The 20,384-nt window shown below is 35.1% G+C and overlaps 2 long non-coding RNA genes across 2 annotated transcripts; both read left to right on the top strand.

Moving 5' to 3' along the window:
- The first annotated feature begins 4,058 nt into the window (after positions 1 to 4,058).
- Positions 4,059 to 6,235, top strand: LOC141378185 (uncharacterized). Its single transcript, XR_012392053.1, has 2 exons — positions 4,059 to 4,164; positions 5,083 to 6,235. It is a non-coding gene; the product is annotated as an uncharacterized lncRNA (long non-coding RNA).
- A 7,395-nt stretch (positions 6,236 to 13,630) lies between these two features.
- Positions 13,631 to 15,801, top strand: LOC141378186 (uncharacterized). Its single transcript, XR_012392054.1, has 2 exons — positions 13,631 to 13,736; positions 14,653 to 15,801. It is a non-coding gene; the product is annotated as an uncharacterized lncRNA (long non-coding RNA).
- Positions 15,802 to 20,384: the final 4,583 nt, after the last annotated feature.

The following is a 20,384-nucleotide window of genomic DNA, read 5'->3' as shown; positions in this document are numbered from 1 at the left end:
TTTTTGTCTTCTGCTGTTATTTACTCACTGTAAATGATATTTAGAACCATTGCTGGAAACAAACAGGTGCCTGGCCAAAGTGACATTTTACATATAAATGTGCAATTTACCACATAGCATTCTCACAGTATGGAAATTATTAATTGGTGTTACTACTATGCTAATAATCATGTGAACGTCCACATTCTGTCATTCTAAAATTACAATTGTGATCCAACAGGAATAGTGATTTTGAAAATGACACAGTATTATGGTGACATTTGAATATGTATTTGATATAGGCTTAATATTGACATTGCCGTTTTATATTTCTAACATACAGGGCCATTGGAAAACCACACAGCTACAATGAAGATGGGAATCCTTGAAACAGTTAGCATCAGGAGCATGGTGAAGTTTAAGAGCCCTGTCAACTGTGCTGAATGTCTGCTGTCCTGGAAGAGGAGATGGTGCTCGACAATAGGAGGCTTTATCAATGCATCGTTTGTGCTTTTGGATTATAGTATCTACTCAACCTGGAATACAATGACTAAATAGGTTTACATGGTAAATATTTGAAACAGATGCAGCTTTATGCGCTTGAAGTTCCTCTTGAAGATTTTTTTTTTACTTTTCTTGAAACTTTGTGAGTTTTTTTTTCTGTTCTGGAATCATCTGTGTCAACTGGGTAAAGTAACCCATTGTTTAGATTTAATGGTGCTTTTGACGATTTTAATATTCATTTATTAATTTTCCTTCAGCTTAGTCCCCTGTTTATCAGGGGGAGCCACAGCGGAATGAACCGTTCATTGTTTATATGCAAATATATTAGATGTTTAATGTTAATGAATGGGTTTAACCATTAAAAATGTGATTTCATAAGTTCAGATTATCTTTTGTAGAATGGAAGTATTCAGGTGACAACACTAAACAATGGTTAAAGTAACCTCACAAAAATACTCACATTTTATGCTGTTTTTTTATTTTTTTTATATATATATATTTTTTTTTTTTGCAGATATTTGGAATATATATTAAGTACACTTCAGCTCCATGTATTGACCTTTTTCCTCACGTACGAGCAGGCGCAGCCATTTGAATCTTTTAGGCTGGAGATTTCCGCTCTCATTCACTTCCTTTGATTTTTAGATGTTAAAAAACTGTTTGTTTTGATGCTTGATGTTGCAAACTGATATTTTCTTAATATATTATTCTGCTTTGTCTGTAGAGTCATAAACACACTAGTTTGTAGAGCAAGTAGTTTGTCTGTTTTCCGCTGTTTAATATTCCTAGTCATTTCTCCCTTAGGGCACTGAATCAGATGTTCGAAAACAAATCGGAAAAACTTCCGCCTTAAAGAATGAGGTCCATATTAGGAGAAATTAAATGCTAGAATTTATACGGTATACTTTGTTGAAATGTGTAATGTATTTGTTATTCTAAAGTACTTTTACAATAGTGTCTCTTTAATATAAATAAATAAATGTGGCAGTGTTTAGTGTATTATGATTTCTATATTCTATTATTCATTTTCTTTTGGGACAACGAGGAGTAAACAATTCAGTAAAGTTGCTTTAGCATTGTTTACCAATATACAATTAACCACTATACATTTTTAAATTAGGTGAAACAAAAAAAGCTTGTTGCACACAATCTAAAACATTCAATTGGTCCAATAACATGATTGGGCAGACTTGATGTTTTTTTTTATTGGTTCAAAACAATATTTCTCATTGAGCCAATTTTGACAGGCTGTTGCCACAATTGAATTTAGATGTGACCAGTCACTAGAAAATGTAGTTTGGGGAGTAAATTATATATAAATTTATTTAAATAAATATTATATTGATTCATTTTTTACAGCGTATAAATAATTAGAATTTATATTTATAACATAATTGTAAATATTATTCTATCAAACAGTTGAATAAATTATTTAAACATTTGTTTTATTTATTGCATGTTTATTATTATTATTATTATTATGGCTTATTTTATTATAGTTTTATTATAGTTTTAGTAGTGCAATTAGTGGTGGATTGTTTTGAAAATCAGGTTAAAAGGGTAATAATAATTCCAGAATTGTTACTTTTATTTATTAATTATAACTTGATAAAAATCAACATAATAGAGGAAAAAGAAAAGAATTGCAGGCTCTTTTATATGTATTAAATAACAAATTTATTAATTGATTCATTTATTTAGAATGGTTGCTTCCACGAATCCTGCAACTTCCACATCTTCAGGTGATTCTGATGTAAATCTGCTGTCCAGAATCAGCTGGTTTGTCTTAGTCGGGCATCTCCGCTGAGACCAGTCCACTATGGGTGACCCTACCGGTATCTGTGAAGTACCAGTGGCGAAGCTCTCAGCATCACTGATGCACACAAGCCCTCACAGCACGTCAAGCTGCAAACCACGTGAGGGACCCTAACCTAACCTACCCTAACCTAACAGACACCGCAAACCACTAAACGCATCGAAACTCTCAGAAGAGTCCAGCGACCGACCAGCAACACGAGAACAACCTCGACAACCGTGCAGAAAACCACCTGAAACATCCTGAAGACCACCGAGCAAACCAAGAACTTCAAGTCAACAACATCAAGAATCAATAAAAACAACCAATTGATGAAACAAAACATGCAAAAGGAAACTTACTGTGAACTTGCTCTACAACTATGTACACTATATACATACGCAGGCCTGCAGTGTGGTTTGGGACACTGTGAAGACTCAGCGTCTGGCCCTCTTTCTGCTGGGCTTCTCAGGCAGTGGCTCTCCACTGATGTCCACATGGACTCGAGGAGCCATGCTGTTCGGTCTGGATCCACATCTGCGTTCTGTAATGAGGATTCGTCCATCAGCCTGCACCGTCTCCTCCATCACAGGACACCTGAGTGCCTCCCACAGCCGCTGCTTGATCTCCAGGCCCAGCTGAAGGCTGTAGGGACGACTCTTGATCATGGGCTCGACCACAGAGCGGTAGATGTCCTGGTAGGCCTTAACGCTGTAGCCATGGATAGACAGTGGCTCCTCCTGCTGTCCCACGTCCACTGAAGGCACTGAGGATGCTGGACGGATTTGGGGAAGGACAGCTGCGTTCTTCAGGTGATGTTCCTTCAGACCTGGGGAAGAGATACAGCTGTAAGTATGATCCAACCTGATCACAGCTGCAGGATCCTGAACAGACGGGACACCCTCCAGCAGGAAGTCCTTCAGGTGTGCTGGAAGACTCCTGATTCGTCTGAGGCGCCGCTGCTCCATGAATATCAACTTTCCAAATCAGACAATCTGATGAAACTTATCAAAGTGAAGAGTTGAAAGAGCTCAAGTGATCAGATTCAGAGAGATGTGTTGATTTCAGTGTAAACTCAGGTTGCCGTGGTGACAGAATATTGGAGTCAATTAAATGTAAACAACACTTGATCAGCAGAAAGTCAATCAGAGCAGTAGAGGAGTTCTTCTCTATTGCTTCTCTATTACACATTGTGTCATTTTTACATTATAAATAAGTAAATATAGTGTGAACTAAACAAAATGTGTAATACAGAAACATTAACACTTTCAGTTAAATTTGGTTAAAATCAGTTGGGGTAAGCAGATATCCTGATAATTATTATTATTATTTTTTATCATAACCAGGTCTAGATCCCAAAACAATAAAAAAACGTAAACATACATAAAATTTTGTCTTTTATTTATTTATTTTCATAATCAATTTTTATCAAATTTTGTTGCAATCAAACTTTATTTAACCAAATTTCAAATACGTTTTTTTTTATCTGATCATATTTTTGCATTAATTATTTAAATATTAGATAATATAAAACAAAATTACAGAGTAAATAAAATAATTGTGGACGCTGACAGTTAAATACTGACTCAACAATTCACAATAATAAGCCCCAAACGAAAAAAAAAAAAAATCCACAATATTAATTTTAGATGATGGTCTGAAGTAAAAATTAAAAATATTCATTCACCAAACATAAAACTGCTTTGGCAATTTATCAAACAGCAGTGAAAATAGTGTTTGTGTTTGGCGAACAAACCTTGCAGCAAAAGCGCATGTACGCATGCGCGTGAGAGTCGTTTGTTGGATCAGGTTTAAATTCCAGCGCAGCAATGGCAGAGCTCCTCCGAAACATCATATTCAGGCGATTTTCCTTCATCAAAGTTATGGTGAGTAGTAAATTCTGTATGTATTGAATCGTTTTTAAATTTAGCTAAATGCAAGTCTCAGTAATTCCTGACATAAAACGAAAAGCATGGGTATTTAGCCTGCCGCTCGTCATAATGTTGTACACAACACGTTAGCGTTAATTACAGACATTGCTCTGGCTAGTCATATGTCACCGGTTGTCAGTTGTACTGTAGCCATATTTATTTTCTATAAAACAAACTATTATGTAAAACACAAGCCTGCCTTATTGATTTCAACTCGAAAATATTAAACATTGATTTGGAGTTGTTCTTAAAGGGACAGTTCACCCCCAAATCAAATTGTACTATTTACTCAGGCACATGTGGTTTCAAACTTTTGTAAGTTTCTTTCTTCTGTTAAACACTAAATGCCATATTTAGAAAAAAGCTGAAACCTGTAACCGTTTATTTCCATAGTAGGAAAAACAAATACTATGGAAGTCAATGGTTACAGGTTTCCAGCTTTTTTAAAAATATTTTCTTTAGAGAAGATAGAAAGAAAAACAGGTTTGGAATAAAGGAAGGGAGAGTAAATTAAGGCAGATTTTTCAGTTTTGTGTGAAAGAAAACCTGTTTTTTTGTCTTCTGCTGTTATTTACTCACTGTAAATGATATTTAGAACCATTGCTGGAAACAAACAGGTGCCTGGCCAAAGTGACATTTTACATATAAATGTGCAATTTACCACATAGCATTCTCACAGTATGGAAATTATTAATTGGTGTTACTACTATGCTAATAATCATGTGAACGTCCACATTCTGTCATTCTAAAATTACATTTGTGATCCAACAGGAATAGTGATTTTGAAAATGACACAGTATTATGGTGACATTTGAATATGTATTTGATATAGGCTTAATATTGACATTGCCGTTTTATATTTCTAACATACAGGGCCATTGGAAAACCACACAGCTACAATGAAGATGGGAATCCTTGAAACAGTTAGCATCAGGAGCATGGTGAAGTTTAAGAGCCCTGTCAACTGTGCTGAATGTCTGCTGTCCTGGAAGAGGAGATGGTGCTCGACAATAGGAGGCTTTATCAATGCATCGTTTGTGCTTTTGGATTATAGTATCTACTCAACCTGGAATACAATGACTAAATAGGTTTACATGGTAAATATTTGAAACAGATGCAGCTTTATGTGCTTGAAGTTCCTCTTGAAGATTTTTTTTTTACTTTTCTTGAAACTTTTGTGAGTTTTTTTTTCTGTTCTGGAATCATCTGTGTCAACTGGGTAAAGTAACCCATTGTTTAGATTTAATGGTGCTTTTGACGATTTTAATATTCATTTATTAATTTTCCTTCAGCTTAGTCCCCTGTTTATCAGGGGGAGCCACAGCGGAATGAACCGTTCATTGTTTATATGCAAATATATTAGATGTTTAATGTTAATGAATGGGTTTAACCATTAAAAATGTGATTTCATAAGTTCAGATTATCTTTTGTAGAATGGAAGTATTCAGGTGACAACACTAAACAATGGTTAAAGTAACCTCACAAAAATACTCACATTTTATGCTGTTTTTTTATTTTTTTTTATATATATATATATATATATTTTTGCAGATATTTGGAATATATATTAAGTACACTTCAGCTCCATGTATTGACCTTTTTCCTCACGTACGAGCAGGCGCAGCCATTTGAATCTTTTAGGCTGGAGATTTCCGCTCTCATTCACTTCCTTTGATTTTTAGATGTTAAAAAACTGTTTGTTTTGATGCTTGATGTTGCAAACTGATATTTTCTTAATATATTATTCTGCTTTGTCTGTAGAGTCATAAACACACTAGTTTGTAGAGCAAGTAGTTTGTCTGTTTTCCGCTGTTTAATATTCCTAGTCATTTCTCCCTTAGGGCACTGAATCAGATGTTCGAAAACAAATCGGAAAAACTTCCGCCTTAAAGAATGAGGTCCATATTAGGAGAAATAAAATGCTAGAATTTATACGGTATACTTTGTTGAAATGTGTAATGTATTTGTTATTCTAAAGTACTTTTACAATAGTGTCTCTTTAATATAAATAAATAAATGTGGCAGTGTTTAGTGTATTATGATTTCTATATTCTATTATTCATTTTCTTTTGGGACAACGAGGAGTAAACAATTCAGTAAAGTTGCTTTAGCATTGTTTACCAATATACAATTAACCACTATACATTTTTAAATTAGGTGAAACAAAAAAAGCTTGTTGCACACAATCTAAAACATTCAATTGGTCCAATAACATGATTGGGCAGACTTGATGTTTTTTTTTATTGGTTCAAAACAATATTTCTCATTGAGCCAATTTTGACAGGCTGTTGCCACAATTGAATTTAGATGTGACCAGTCACTAGAAAATGTAGTTTGGGGAGTAAATTATATATAAATTTATTTAAATAAATATTATATTGATTCATTTTTTACAGCGTATAAATAATTAGAATTTATATTTATAACATAATTGTAAATATTATTCTATCAAACAGTTGAATAAATTATTTAAACATTTGTTTTATTTATTGCATGTTTATTATTATTATTATTATTATGGCTTATTTTATTATAGTTTTATTATAGTTTTAGTAGTGCAATTAGTGGTGGATTGTTTTGAAAATCAGGTTAAAAGGGTAATAATAATTCCAGAATTGTTACTTTTATTTATTAATTATAACTTGATAAAAATCAACATAATAGAGGAAAAAGAAAAGAATTGCAGGCTCTTTTATATGTATTAAATAACAAATTTATTAATTGATTCATTTATTTAGAATGGTTGCTTCCACGAATCCTGCAACTTCCACATCTTCAGGTGATTCTGATGTAAATCTGCTGTCCAGAATCAGCTGGTTTGTCTTAGTCGGGCATCTCCGCTGAGACCAGTCCACTATGGGTGACCCTACCGGTATCTGTGAAGTACCAGTGGCGAAGCTCTCAGCATCACTGATGCACACAAGCCCTCACAGCACGTCAAGCTGCAAACAACGTGAGGGACCCTAACCTAACCTACCCTAACCTAACAGACACCGCAAACCACTAAACGCATCGAAACTCTCAGAAGAGTCCAGCGACCGACCAGCAACACGAGAACAACCTCGACAACCGTGCAGAAAACCACCTGAAACATCCTGAAGACCACCGAGCAAACCAAGAACTTCAAGTCAACAACATCAAGAATCAATAAAAACAACCAATTGATGAAACAAAACATGCAAAAGGAAACTTACTGTGAACTTGCTCTACAACTATGTACACTATATACATACGCAGGCCTGCAGTGTGGTTTGGGACACTGTGAAGACTCAGCGTCTGGCCCTCTTTCTGCTGGGCTTCTCAGGCAGTGGCTCTCCACTGATGTCCACATGGACTCGAGGAGCCATGCTGTTCGGTCTGGATCCACATCTGCGTTCTGTAATGAGGATTCGTCCATCAGCCTGCACCGTCTCCTCCATCACAGGACACCTGAGTGCCTCCCACAGCCGCTGCTTGATCTCCAGGCCCAGCTGAAGGCTGTAGGGACGACTCTTGATCATGGGCTCGACCACAGAGCGGTAGATGTCCTGGTAGGCCTTAACGCTGTAGCCATGGATAGACAGTGGCTCCTCCTGCTGTCCCACGTCCACTGAAGGCACTGAGGATGCTGGACGGATTTGGGGAAGGACAGCTGCGTTCTTCAGGTGATGTTCCTTCAGACCTGGGGAAGAGATACAGCTGTAAGTATGATCCAACCTGATCACAGCTGCAGGATCCTGAACAGACGGGACACCCTCCAGCAGGAAGTCCTTCAGGTGTGCTGGAAGACTCCTGATTCGTCTGAGGCGCCGCTGCTCCATGAATATCAACTTTCCAAATCAGACAATCTGATGAAACTTGTCAAAGTGAAGAGTTGAAAGAGCTCAAGTGATCAGATTCAGAGAGATGTGTTGATTTCAGTGTAAACTCAGGTTGCCGTGGTGACAGAATATTGGAGTCAATTAAATGTAAACAACACTTAATCAGCAGAAAGTCAATCAGAGCAGTAGAGGAGTTCTTCTCTATTGCTTCTCTATTACACATTGTGTCATTTTTACATTATAAATAAGTAAATATAGTGTGAACTAAACAAAATGTGTAATACAGAAACATTAACACTTTCAGTTAAATTTGGTTAAAATCAGTTGGGGTAAGCAGATATCCTAATAATAATTATTATTATTTTTTATCATAACTAGGTCTAGATCCCAAAACAATAAAAAAACGTAAACATACATAATATTTTGTCTTTTATTTATTTAATTATTTATTTATTTATTTATTTTCATAATCAATTTTTATCAAATTTTGTTGCAATCAAACTTTATTTAACCAAATTTCAAATACGTTTTTTTTTTATCTGATCATATTTTTGCATTAATTATTTCAATATTAGATAATATAAAACAAAATTACAGAGTAAATAAAATAATTGTGGACGCTGACAGTTAAATACTGACTCAACAAATGAATTCACAATAATAAGCCCCAAACGAAAAAAAAAATCCACAATATTAATTTTAGATGATGGTCTGAAGTAAAAATTAAAAATATTCATTCACCAAACATAAAACTGCTTTGGCAATTTATCAAACAGCAGTGAAAATAGTGTTTGTGTTTGGCGAACAAACCTTGCAGCAAAAGCGCATGTACGCATGCGCGTGAGAGTCGTTTGTTGGATCAGGTTTAAATTCCAGCGCAGCAATGGCAGAGCTCCTCCGAAACATCATATTCAGGCGATTTTCCTTCATCAAAGTTATAGTGAGTAGTAAATTCTGTATGTATTGAATCGTTTTTAAATTTAGCTAAATGCAAGTCTCAGTAATTCCTGACATAAAACGAAAAGCATGGGTATTTAGCCTGCCGCTCGTCATAATGTTGTACACAACACGTTAACGTTAATTACAGACATTGCTCTGGCTAGTCATATGTCACCGGTTGTCAGTTGTACTGTAGCCATATTTATTTTCTATAAAACAAACTATTATGTAAAACACAAGCCTGCCTTATTGATTTCAACTCGAAAATATTAAACATTGATTTGGAGTTGTTCTTAAAGGGACAGTTCACCCCCAAATCAAATTGTACTATTTACTCAGGCACATGTGGTTTCAAACTTTTGTAAGTTTCTTTCTTCTGTTAAACACTAAATGCCATATTTAGAAAAAAGCTGAAACCTGTAACCGTTTATTTCCATAGTAGGAAAAACAAATACTATGGAAGTCAATGGTTACAGGTTTCCAGCTTTTTAAAAAATATTTTCTTTAGAGAAGATAGAAAGAAAAACAGGTTTGGAATAAAGGAAGGGAGAGTAAATTAAGGCAGATTTTTCAGTTTTGTGTGAAAGAAAACCTGTTTTTTTGTCTTCTGCTGTTATTTACTCACTGTAAATGATATTTAGAACCATTGCTGGAAACAAACAGGTGCCTGGCCAAAGTGACATTTTACATATAAATGTGCAATTTACCACATAGCATTCTCACAGTATGGAAATTATTAATTGGTGTTACTACTATGCTAATAATCATGTGAACGTCCACATTCTGTCATTCTAAAATTACATTTGTGATCCAACAGGAATAGTGATTTTGAAAATGACACAGTATTATGGTGACATTTGAATATGTATTTGATATAGGCTTAATATTGACATTGCCGTTTTATATTTCTAACATACAGGGCCATTGGAAAACCACACAGCTACAATGAAGATGGGAATCCTTGAAACAGTTAGCATCAGGAGCATGGTGAAGTTTAAGAGCCCTGTCAACTGTGCTGAATGTCTGCTGTCCTGGAAGAGGAGATGGTGCTCGACAATAGGAGGCTTTATCAATGCATCGTTTGTGCTTTTGGATTATAGTATCTACTCAACCTGGAATACAATGGCTAAATAGGTTTACATGGTAAATATTTGAAACAGATGCAGCTTTATGTGCTTGAAGTTCCTCTTGAAGATTTTTTTTTTACTTTTCTTGAAACTTTTGTGAGTTTTTTTTTCTGTTCTGGAATCATCTGTGTCAACTGGGTAAAGTAACCCATTGTTTAGATTTAATGGTGCTTTTGACGATTTTAATATTCATTTATTAATTTTCCTTCAGCTTAGTCCCCTGTTTATCAGGGGGAGCCACAGCGGAATGAACCGTTCATTGTTTATATGCAAATATATTAGATGTTTAATGTTAATGAATGGGTTTAACCATTAAAAATGTGATTTCATAAGTTCAGATTATCTTTTGTAGAATGGAAGTATTCAGGTGACAACACTAAACAATGGTTAAAGTAACCTCACAAAAATACTCACATTTTATGCTGTTTTTTTATTTTTTTTTATATATATATATATATATATTTTTGCAGATATTTGGAATATATATTAAGTACACTTCAGCTCCATGTATTGACCTTTTTCCTCACGTACGAGCAGGCGCAGCCATTTGAATCTTTTAGGCTGGAGATTTCCGCTCTCATTCACTTCCTTTGATTTTTAGATGTTAAAAAACTGTTTGTTTTGATGCTTGATGTTGCAAACTGATATTTTCTTAATATATTATTCTGCTTTGTCTGTAGAGTCATAAACACACTAGTTTGTAGAGCAAGTAGTTTGTCTGTTTTCCGCTGTTTAATATTCCTAGTCATTTCTCCCTTAGGGCACTGAATCAGATGTTCGAAAACAAATCGGAAAAACTTCCGCCTTAAAGAATGAGGTCCATATTAGGAGAAATAAAATGCTAGAATTTATACGGTATACTTTGTTGAAATGTGTAATGTATTTGTTATTCTAAAGTACTTTTACAATAGTGTCTCTTTAATATAAATAAATAAATGTGGCAGTGTTTAGTGTATTATGATTTCTATATTCTATTATTCATTTTCTTTTGGGACAACGAGGAGTAAACAATTCAGTAAAGTTGCTTTAGCATTGTTTACCAATATACAATTAACCACTATACATTTTTAAATTAGGTGAAACAAAAAAAGCTTGTTGCACACAATCTAAAACATTCAATTGGTCCAATAACATGATTGGGCAGACTTGATGTTTTTTTTTATTGGTTCAAAACAATATTTCTCATTGAGCCAATTTTGACAGGCTGTTGCCACAATTGAATTTAGATGTGACCAGTCACTAGAAAATGTAGTTTGGGGAGTAAATTATATATAAATTTATTTAAATAAATATTATATTGATTCATTTTTTACAGCGTATAAATAATTAGAATTTATATTTATAACATAATTGTAAATATTATTCTATCAAACAGTTGAATAAATTATTTAAACATTTGTTTTATTTATTGCATGTTTATTATTATTATTATTATTATGGCTTATTTTATTATAGTTTTATTATAGTTTTAGTAGTGCAATTAGTGGTGGATTGTTTTGAAAATCAGGTTAAAAGGGTAATAATAATTCCAGAATTGTTACTTTTATTTATTAATTATAACTTGATAAAAATCAACATAATAGAGGAAAAAGAAAAGAATTGCAGGCTCTTTTATATGTATTAAATAACAAATTTATTAATTGATTCATTCATTTAGAATGGTTGCTTCCACGAATCCTGCAACTTCCACATCTTCAGGTGATTCTGATGTAAATCTGCTGTCCAGAATCAGCTGGTTTGTCTTAGTCGGGCATCTCCGCTGAGACCAGTCCACTATGGGTGACCCTACCGGTATCTGTGAAGTACCAGTGGCGAAGCTCTCAGCATCACTGATGCACACAAGCCCTCACAGCACGTCAAGCTGCAAACCACGTGAGGGACCCTAACCTAACCTACCCTAACCTAACAGACACCGCAAACCACTAAACGCATCGAAACTCTCAGAAGAGTCCAGCGACCGACCAGCAACACGAGAACAACCTCGACAACCGTGCAGAAAACCACCTGAAACATCCTGAAGACCACCGAGCAAACCAAGAACTTCAAGTCAACAACATCAAGAATCAATAAAAACAACCAATTGATGAAACAAAACATGCAAAAGGAAACTTACTGTGAACTTGCTCTACAACTATGTACACTATATACATACGCAGGCCTGCAGTGTGGTTTGGGACACTGTGAAGACTCAGCGTCTGGCCCTCTTTCTGCTGGGCTTCTCAGGCAGTGGCTCTCCACTGATGTCCACATGGACTCGAGGAGCCATGCTGTTCGGTCTGGATCCACATCTGCGTTCTGTAATGAGGATTCGTCCATCAGCCTGCACCGTCTCCTCCATCACAGGACACCTGAGTGCCTCCCACAGCCGCTGCTTGATCTCCAGGCCCAGCTGAAGGCTGTAGGGACGACTCTTGATCATGGGCTCGACCACAGAGCGGTAGATGTCCTGGTAGGCCTTAACGCTGTAGCCATGGATAGACAGTGGCTCCTCCTGCTGTCCCACGTCCACTGAAGGCACTGAGGATGCTGGACGGATTTGGGGAAGGACAGCTGCGTTCTTCAGGTGATGTTCCTTCAGACCTGGGGAAGAGATACAGCTGTAAGTATGATCCAACCTGATCACAGCTGCAGGATCCTGAACAGACGGGACACCCTCCAGCAGGAAGTCCTTCAGGTGTGCTGGAAGACTCCTGATTCGTCTGAGGCGCCGCTGCTCCATGAATATCAACTTTCCAAATCAGACAATCTGATGAAACTTGTCAAAGTGAAGAGTTGAAAGAGCTCAAGTGATCAGATTCAGAGAGATGTGTTGATTTCAGTGTAAACTCAGGTTGCCGTGGTGACAGAATATTGGAGTCAATTAAATGTAAACAACACTTGATCAGCAGAAAGTCAATCAGAGCAGTAGAGGAGTTCTTCTCTATTGCTTCTCTATTACACATTGTGTCATTTTTACATTATAAATAAGTAAATATAGTGTGAACTAAACAAAATGTGTAATACAGAAACATTAACACTTTCAGTTAAATTTGGTTAAAATCAGTTGGGGTAAGCAGATATCCTGATAATTATTATTATTATTTTTTATCATAACCAGGTCTAGATCCCAAAACAATAAAAAAACGTAAACATACATAATATTTTGTCTTTTATTTATTTAATTATTTATTTATTTATTTATTTTCATAATCAATTTTTATCAAATTTTGTTGCAATCAAACTTTATTTAACCAAATTTCAAATACGTTTTTTTTTTTATCTGATCATATTTTTGCATTAATTATTTCAATATTAGATAATATAAAACAAAATTACAGAGTAAATAAAATAATTGTGGACGCTGACAGTTAAATACTGACTCAACAAATGAATTCACAATAATAAGCCCCAAACGAAAAAAAAAAATCCACAATATTAATTTTAGATGATGGTCTGAAGTAAAAATTAAAAATATTCATTCACCAAACATAAAACTGCTTTGGTAATTTATCAAACAGCAGTGAAAATAGTGTTTGTGTTTGGCGAACAAACCTTGCAGCAAAAGCGCATGTACGCATGCGCGTGAGAGTCGTTTGTTGGATCAGGTTTAAATTCCAGCGCAGCAATGGCAGAGCTCCTCCGAAACATCATATTCAGGCGATTTTCCTTCATCAAAGTTATGGTGAGTAGTAAATTCTGTATGTATTGAATCGTTTTTAAATTTAGCTAAATGCAAGTCTCAGTAATTCCTGACATAAAACGAAAATCATGGGTATTTAGCCTGCCGCTCGTCATAATGTTGTACACAACACGTTAACGTTAATTACAGACATTGCTCTGGCTAGTCATGTCACCGGTTGTCAGTTGTACTGTAGCCATATTTATTTTCTATAAAACAAACTATTATGTAAAACACAAGCCTGCCTTATTGATTTCAACTCGAAAATATTAAACATTGATTTGGAGTTGTTCTTAAAGGGACAGTTCACCCCCAAATCAAATTGTACTATTTACTCAGGCACATGTGGTTTCAAACTTTTGTAAGTTTCTTTCTTCTGTTAAACACTAAATGCCATATTTAGAAAAAAGCTGAAACCTGTAACCGTTTATTTCCATAGTAGGAAAAACAAATACTATGGAAGTCAATGGTTACAGGTTTCCAGCTTTTTTAAAAATATTTTCTTTAGAGAAGATAGAAAGAAAAACAGGTTTGGAATAAAGGAAGGGAGAGTAAATTAAGGCAGATTTTTCAGTTTTGTGTGAAAGAAAACCTGTTTTTTTGTCTTCTGCTGTTATTTACTCACTGTAAATGATATTTAGAACCATTGCTGGAAACAAACAGGTGCCTGGCCAAAGTGACATTTTACATATAAATGTGTAATTTACCACATAGCATTCTCACAGTATGGAAATTATTAATTGGTGTTACTACTATGCTAATAATCATGTGAACGTCCACATTCTGTCATTCTAAAATTACAATTGTGATCCAACAGGAATAGTGATTTTGAAAATGACACAGTATTATGGTGACATTTGAATATGTATTTGATATAGGCTTAATATTGACATTGCCGTTTTATATTTCTAACATACAGGGCCATTGGAAAACCACACAGCTACAATGAAGATGGGAATCCTTGAAACAGTTAGCATCAGGAGCATGGTGAAGTTTAAGAGCCCTGTCAACTGTGCTGAATGTCTGCTGTCCTGGAAGAGGAGATGGTGCTCGACAATAGGAGGCTTTATCAATGCATCGTTTGTGCTTTTGGATTATAGTATCTACTCAACCTGGAATACAATGACTAAATAGGTTTACATGGTAAATATTTGAAACAGATGCAGCTTTATGTGCTTGAAGTTCCTCTTGAAGATTTTTTTTTTACTTTTCTTGAAACTTTGTGAGTTTTTTTTTCTGTTCTGGAATCATCTGTGTCAACTGGGTAAAGTAACCCATTGTTTAGATTTAATGGTGCTTTTGACGATTTTAATATTCATTTATTAATTTTCCTTCAGCTTAGTCCCCTGTTTATCAGGGGGAGCCACAGCGGAATGAACCGTTCATTGTTTATATGCAAATATATTAGATGTTTAATGTTAATGAATGGGTTTAACCATTAAAAATGTGATTTCATAAGTTCAGATTATCTTTTGTAGAATGGAAGTATTCAGGTGACAACACTAAACAATGGTTAAAGTAACCTCACAAAAATACTCACATTTTATGCTGTTTTTTTATTTTTTTTATATATATATATATTTTTTTTTGCAGATATTTGGAATATATATTAAGTACACTTCAGCTCCATGTATTGACCTTTTTCCTCACGTACGAGCAGGCGCAGCCATTTGAATCTTTTAGGCTGGAGATTTCCGCTCTCATTCACTTCCTTTGATTTTTAGATGTTAAAAAACTGTTTGTTTTGATGCTTGATGTTGCAAACTGATATTTTCTTAATATATTATTCTGCTTTGTCTGTAGAGTCATAAACACACTAGTTTGTAGAGCAAGTAGTTTGTCTGTTTTCCGCTGTTTAATATTCCTAGTCATTTCTCCCTTAGGGCACTGAATCAGATGTTCGAAAACAAATCGGAAAAACTTCCGCCTTAAAGAATGAGGTCCATATTAGGAGAAATAAAATGCTAGAATTTATACGGTATACTTTGTTGAAATGTGTAATGTATTTGTTATTCTAAAGTACTTTTACAATAGTGTCTCTTTAATATAAATAAATAAATGTGGCAGTGTTTAGTGTATTATGATTTCTATATTCTATTATTCATTTTCTTTTGGGACAACGAGGAGTAAACAATTCAGTAAAGTTGCTTTAGCATTGTTTACCAATATACAATTAACCACTATACATTTTTAAATTAGGTGAAACAAAAAAAGCTTGTTGCACACAATCTAAAACATTCAATTGGTCCAATAACATGATTGGGCAGACTTGATGTTTTTTTTTATTGGTTCAAAACAATATTTCTCATTGAGCCAATTTTGACAGGCTGTTGCCACAATTGAATTTAGATGTGACCAGTCACTAGAAAATGTAGTTTGGGGAGTAAATTATATATAAATTTATTTAAATAAATATTATATTGATTCATTTTTTACAGCGTATAAATAATTAGAATTTATATTTATAACATAATTGTAAATATTATTCTATCAAACAGTTGAATAAATTATTTAAACATTTGTTTTATTTATTGCATGTTTATTATTATTATTATTATTATGGCTTATTTTATTATAGTTTTATTATAGTTTTAGTAGTGCAATTAGTGGTGGATTGTTTTGAAAATCAGGTTAAAAGGGTAATAATAATTCCAGAATTGTTACTTTTATTTATTAATTATAACTTGATAAAAATCAACATAATAGAGGAAAAAGAAAAGAATTGCAGGCTCTTTTATATGTATTAAATAACAAATTTATTAATTGATTCATTTATTTAGAATGGTTGCTTCCACGAATCCTGCAACTTCCACATCTTCAGGTGATTCTGATGTAAATCTGCTGTCCAGAATCAGCTGGTTTGTCTTAGTCGGGCATCTCCGCTGAGACCAGTCCACTATGGGTGACCCTACCGGTATCTGTGAAGTACCAGTGGCGAAGCTCTCAGCATCACTGATGCACACAAGCCCTCACAGCACGTCAAGCTGCAAACCACGTGAGGGACCCTAACCTAACCTACCCTAACCTAACAGACACCGCAAACCACTAAACGCATCGAAACTCTCAGAAGAGTCCAGCGACCGACCAGCAACACGAGAACAACCTCGACAACCGTGCAGAAAACCACCTGAAACATCCTGAAGACCACCGAGCAAACCAAGAACTTCAAGTCAACAACATCAAGAATCAATAAAAACAACCAATTGATGAAACAAAACATGCAAAAGGAAACTTACTGTGAACTTGCTCTACAACTATGTACACTATATACATACGCAGGCCTGCAGTGTGGTTTGGGACACTGTGAAGACTCAGCGTCTGGCCCTCTTTCTGCTGGGCTTCTCAGGCAGTGGCTCTCCACTGATGTCCACATGGACTCGAGGAGCCATGCTGTTCGGTCTGGATCCACATCTGCGTTCTGTAATGAGGATTCGTCCATCAGCCTGCACCGTCTCCTCCATCACAGGACACCTGAGTGCCTCCCACAGCCGCTGCTTGATCTCCAGGCCCAGCTGAAGGCTGTAGGGACGACTCTTGATCATGGGCTCGACCACAGAGCGGTAGATGTCCTGGTAGGCCTTAACGCTGTAGCCATGGATAGACAGTGGCTCCTCCTGCTGTCCCACGTCCAGTGAAGGCACTGAGGATGCTGGACGGATTTGGGGAAGGACAGCTGCGTTCTTCAGGTGATGTTCCTTCAGACCTGGGGAAGAGATACAGCTGTAAGTATGATCCAACCTGATCACAGCTGCAGGATCCTGAACAGACGGGACACCCTCCAGCAGGAAGTCCTTCAGGTGTGCTGGAAGACTCCTGATTCGTCTGAGGCGCCGCTGCTCCATGAATATCAACTTTCCAAATCAGACAATCTGATGAAACTTGTCAAAGTGAAGAGTTGAAAGAGCTCAAGTGATCAGATTCAGAGAGATGTGTTGATTTCAGTGTAAACTCAGGTTGCCGTGGTGACAGAATATTGGAGTCAATTAAATGTAAACAACACTTGATCAGCAGAAAGTCAATCAGAGCAGTAGAGGAGTTCTTCTCTATTGCTTCTCTATTACACATTGTGTCATTTTTACATTATAAATAAGTAAATATAGTGTGAACTAAACAAAATGTGTAATACAGAAACATTAACACTTTCAGTTAAATTTGGTTAAAATCAGTTGGGGTAAGCAGATATCCTGATAATTATTATTATTATTTTTTATCATAACCAGGTCTAGATCCCAAAACAATAAAAAAACGTAAACATACATAAAATTTTGTCTTTTATTTATTTATTTTCATAATCAATTTTTATCAAATTTTGTTGCAATCAAACTTTATTTAACCAAATTTCAAATACGTTTTTTTTTATCTGATCATATTTTTGCATTAATTATTTAAATATTAGATAATATAAAACAAAATTACAGAGTAAATAAAATAATTGTGGACGCTGACAGTTAAATGCTGACTCAACAATTCACAATAATAAGCCCCAAACGAAAAAAAAAAAAAAATCCACAATATTAATTTTAGATGATGGTCTGAAGTAAAAATTAAAAATATTCATTCACCAAACATAAAACTGCTTTGGCAATTTATCAAACAGCAGTGAAAATAGTGTTTGTGTTTGGCGAACAAACCTTGCAGCAAAAGCGCATGTACGCATGCGCGTGAGAGTCGTTTGTTGGATCAGGTTTAAATTCCAGCGCAGCAATGGCAGAGCTCCTCCGAAACATCATATTCAGGCAATTTTCCTTCATCAAAGTTATGGTGAGTAGTGAATTCTGTATGTATTGAATCGTTTTTAAATTTAGCTAAATGCAAGTCTCAGTAACTCCTGACATAAAACGAAAAGCATGGGTATTTAGCCTGCCGCTCGTCATAATGTTGTACACAAGTTCCGCTATGCAAAATTAATGCTGGAACATTTGATGGTTCATTTTGCTGAAAAATAAGGGACCAAGCTGAAGAAAAATGAATCAATAAACATTGGTAATGTTCCTGTATCCTCAGAGATTAAGGGCTCTATTTTGACGGTCCATACGCAAAACGCAGGGCGCAAACGCTTTCAGGGCGTGTCAGGACGCGTTTTTGCTAATTTAAGGACGGGAAATCTGCCTTGCGCTTTGGCGCATGGTCTAAAAGGGTTGAGTTTATTTTCTTAATGAGTTATAGGTGTGTTTTAAGAATAAACCAATTAGAGTCTCATCTCCCATTCCCTTTAAGAGTCAGCTGCGTCGTGCCAAGAGCGCATTCGCTATTTACAGGACACAAAGTGAGTCTAAGTGGAAAAAATGAGCATTTCACAAGCAAACAGTTAACATTTAACAGTTTTTTAACAGAAAACTGTTAAACAGAGCATCTACTGCGTGAGAATGAGAGATAATGGATCACTTTCACTTTCGCTCTTGGATAGGGAAACCTTTACGCAGACATCAGTCTATAAATAAATAATTTTGTTTGTTAAGCGCAAATATTCGTTTCAAAACTATTTCTAAATTCAGTTCTAATTTCCAGCAAAGGAATAAATGAATAGTAATAGCAAAATGTGCTCAAAAAACCTGAGTTATCCTAAAACACATGCTGTGCCCCATATGGTCTAAAACCTGACAGGTGGGCAAATCTAAGCTTGTTTTTAATAAAACAAAAATATACATATGGATATAATAAATAATACTGCTAATAATAATAACATTATACAAAAGCAAATTGTTATGAATAAACTGAAAAAGCCTCCCGAGATGAAGAAGACATAAAAGCAGTGATTTTTCATATTTATGTAGGCTAGAAAATAATTTGTTTTGTAATATTTTAATCCTTTATATTTATATTCTATATCTATTCTTATTATATCCTATATATATATATATATATATATATATATATATATATATATATATATATATATATCCTTAATATTTAAATTTTTTCATATGTAAAGATATTTGCCTATTGCTCTCTTGTGCGTATTAAGCAGTGCGTAAGCGAGGCGCAACTCTGCGCCTGAGTTTAGATCCGGTTAGTTTTGGTCTAATGAAAAATCTATTATAGGACCGCCAGAGGTCCGCCTCAGAACGCCTTCCTTTTTAGACCAGAACGCCTATGGGCGCAAAAATGAGCGCTAATGCATTTGCTATTTAAACAGCGTAGCGCAACGCCTCAAAACGACTCTTGATGCCAAGCTTAAACTACCAAAAGACTACTGCGTCACGCCTTGCGCCACACTGCGCCGGGTGTATGATAGGGCCCTATATCTGCTGCCACTGACGCTCATCATGGCTCTCACACTGGTCTGGTCCCAAACAAGACCTGCACCAAAGTGGGAAACCAGAACGCTTACAACACTTTTTTTTTTTTAATTTTCAAATGACAACACACCTGAAATAAGATTCATAAAGTGTTCAATCACTCATCAACGCCACCTAGTCCCAGTAATATTTTATAGGATTTATTTAAATTCTCAAGATAAAGTTAGAAAACGTCACAAATAATAAATTCCAGTTTAATAAAAATATTAACTTAAATACATAAAATGTCTTAAATTGTATCATGTTTTCTATTAAATATAGTTTTTCGTTATATAATATCAAATAAAGTATAACATGCCAAGCACTCTGCATGTGAGTCATCCGTAAGCCTGGTTGTAATTCTGGCTGAAAT

This window comes from Danio rerio, chromosome 16 (genome assembly GCF_049306965.1).
Source record: "Danio rerio strain Tuebingen ecotype United States chromosome 16, GRCz12tu, whole genome shotgun sequence".
NCBI classification, from domain to species: Eukaryota; Metazoa; Chordata; class Actinopteri; order Cypriniformes; family Danionidae; genus Danio; species Danio rerio.
Note: the sequence above shows the minus strand (reverse complement) of the source record. Positions and strands in the feature narration are given on the sequence as shown.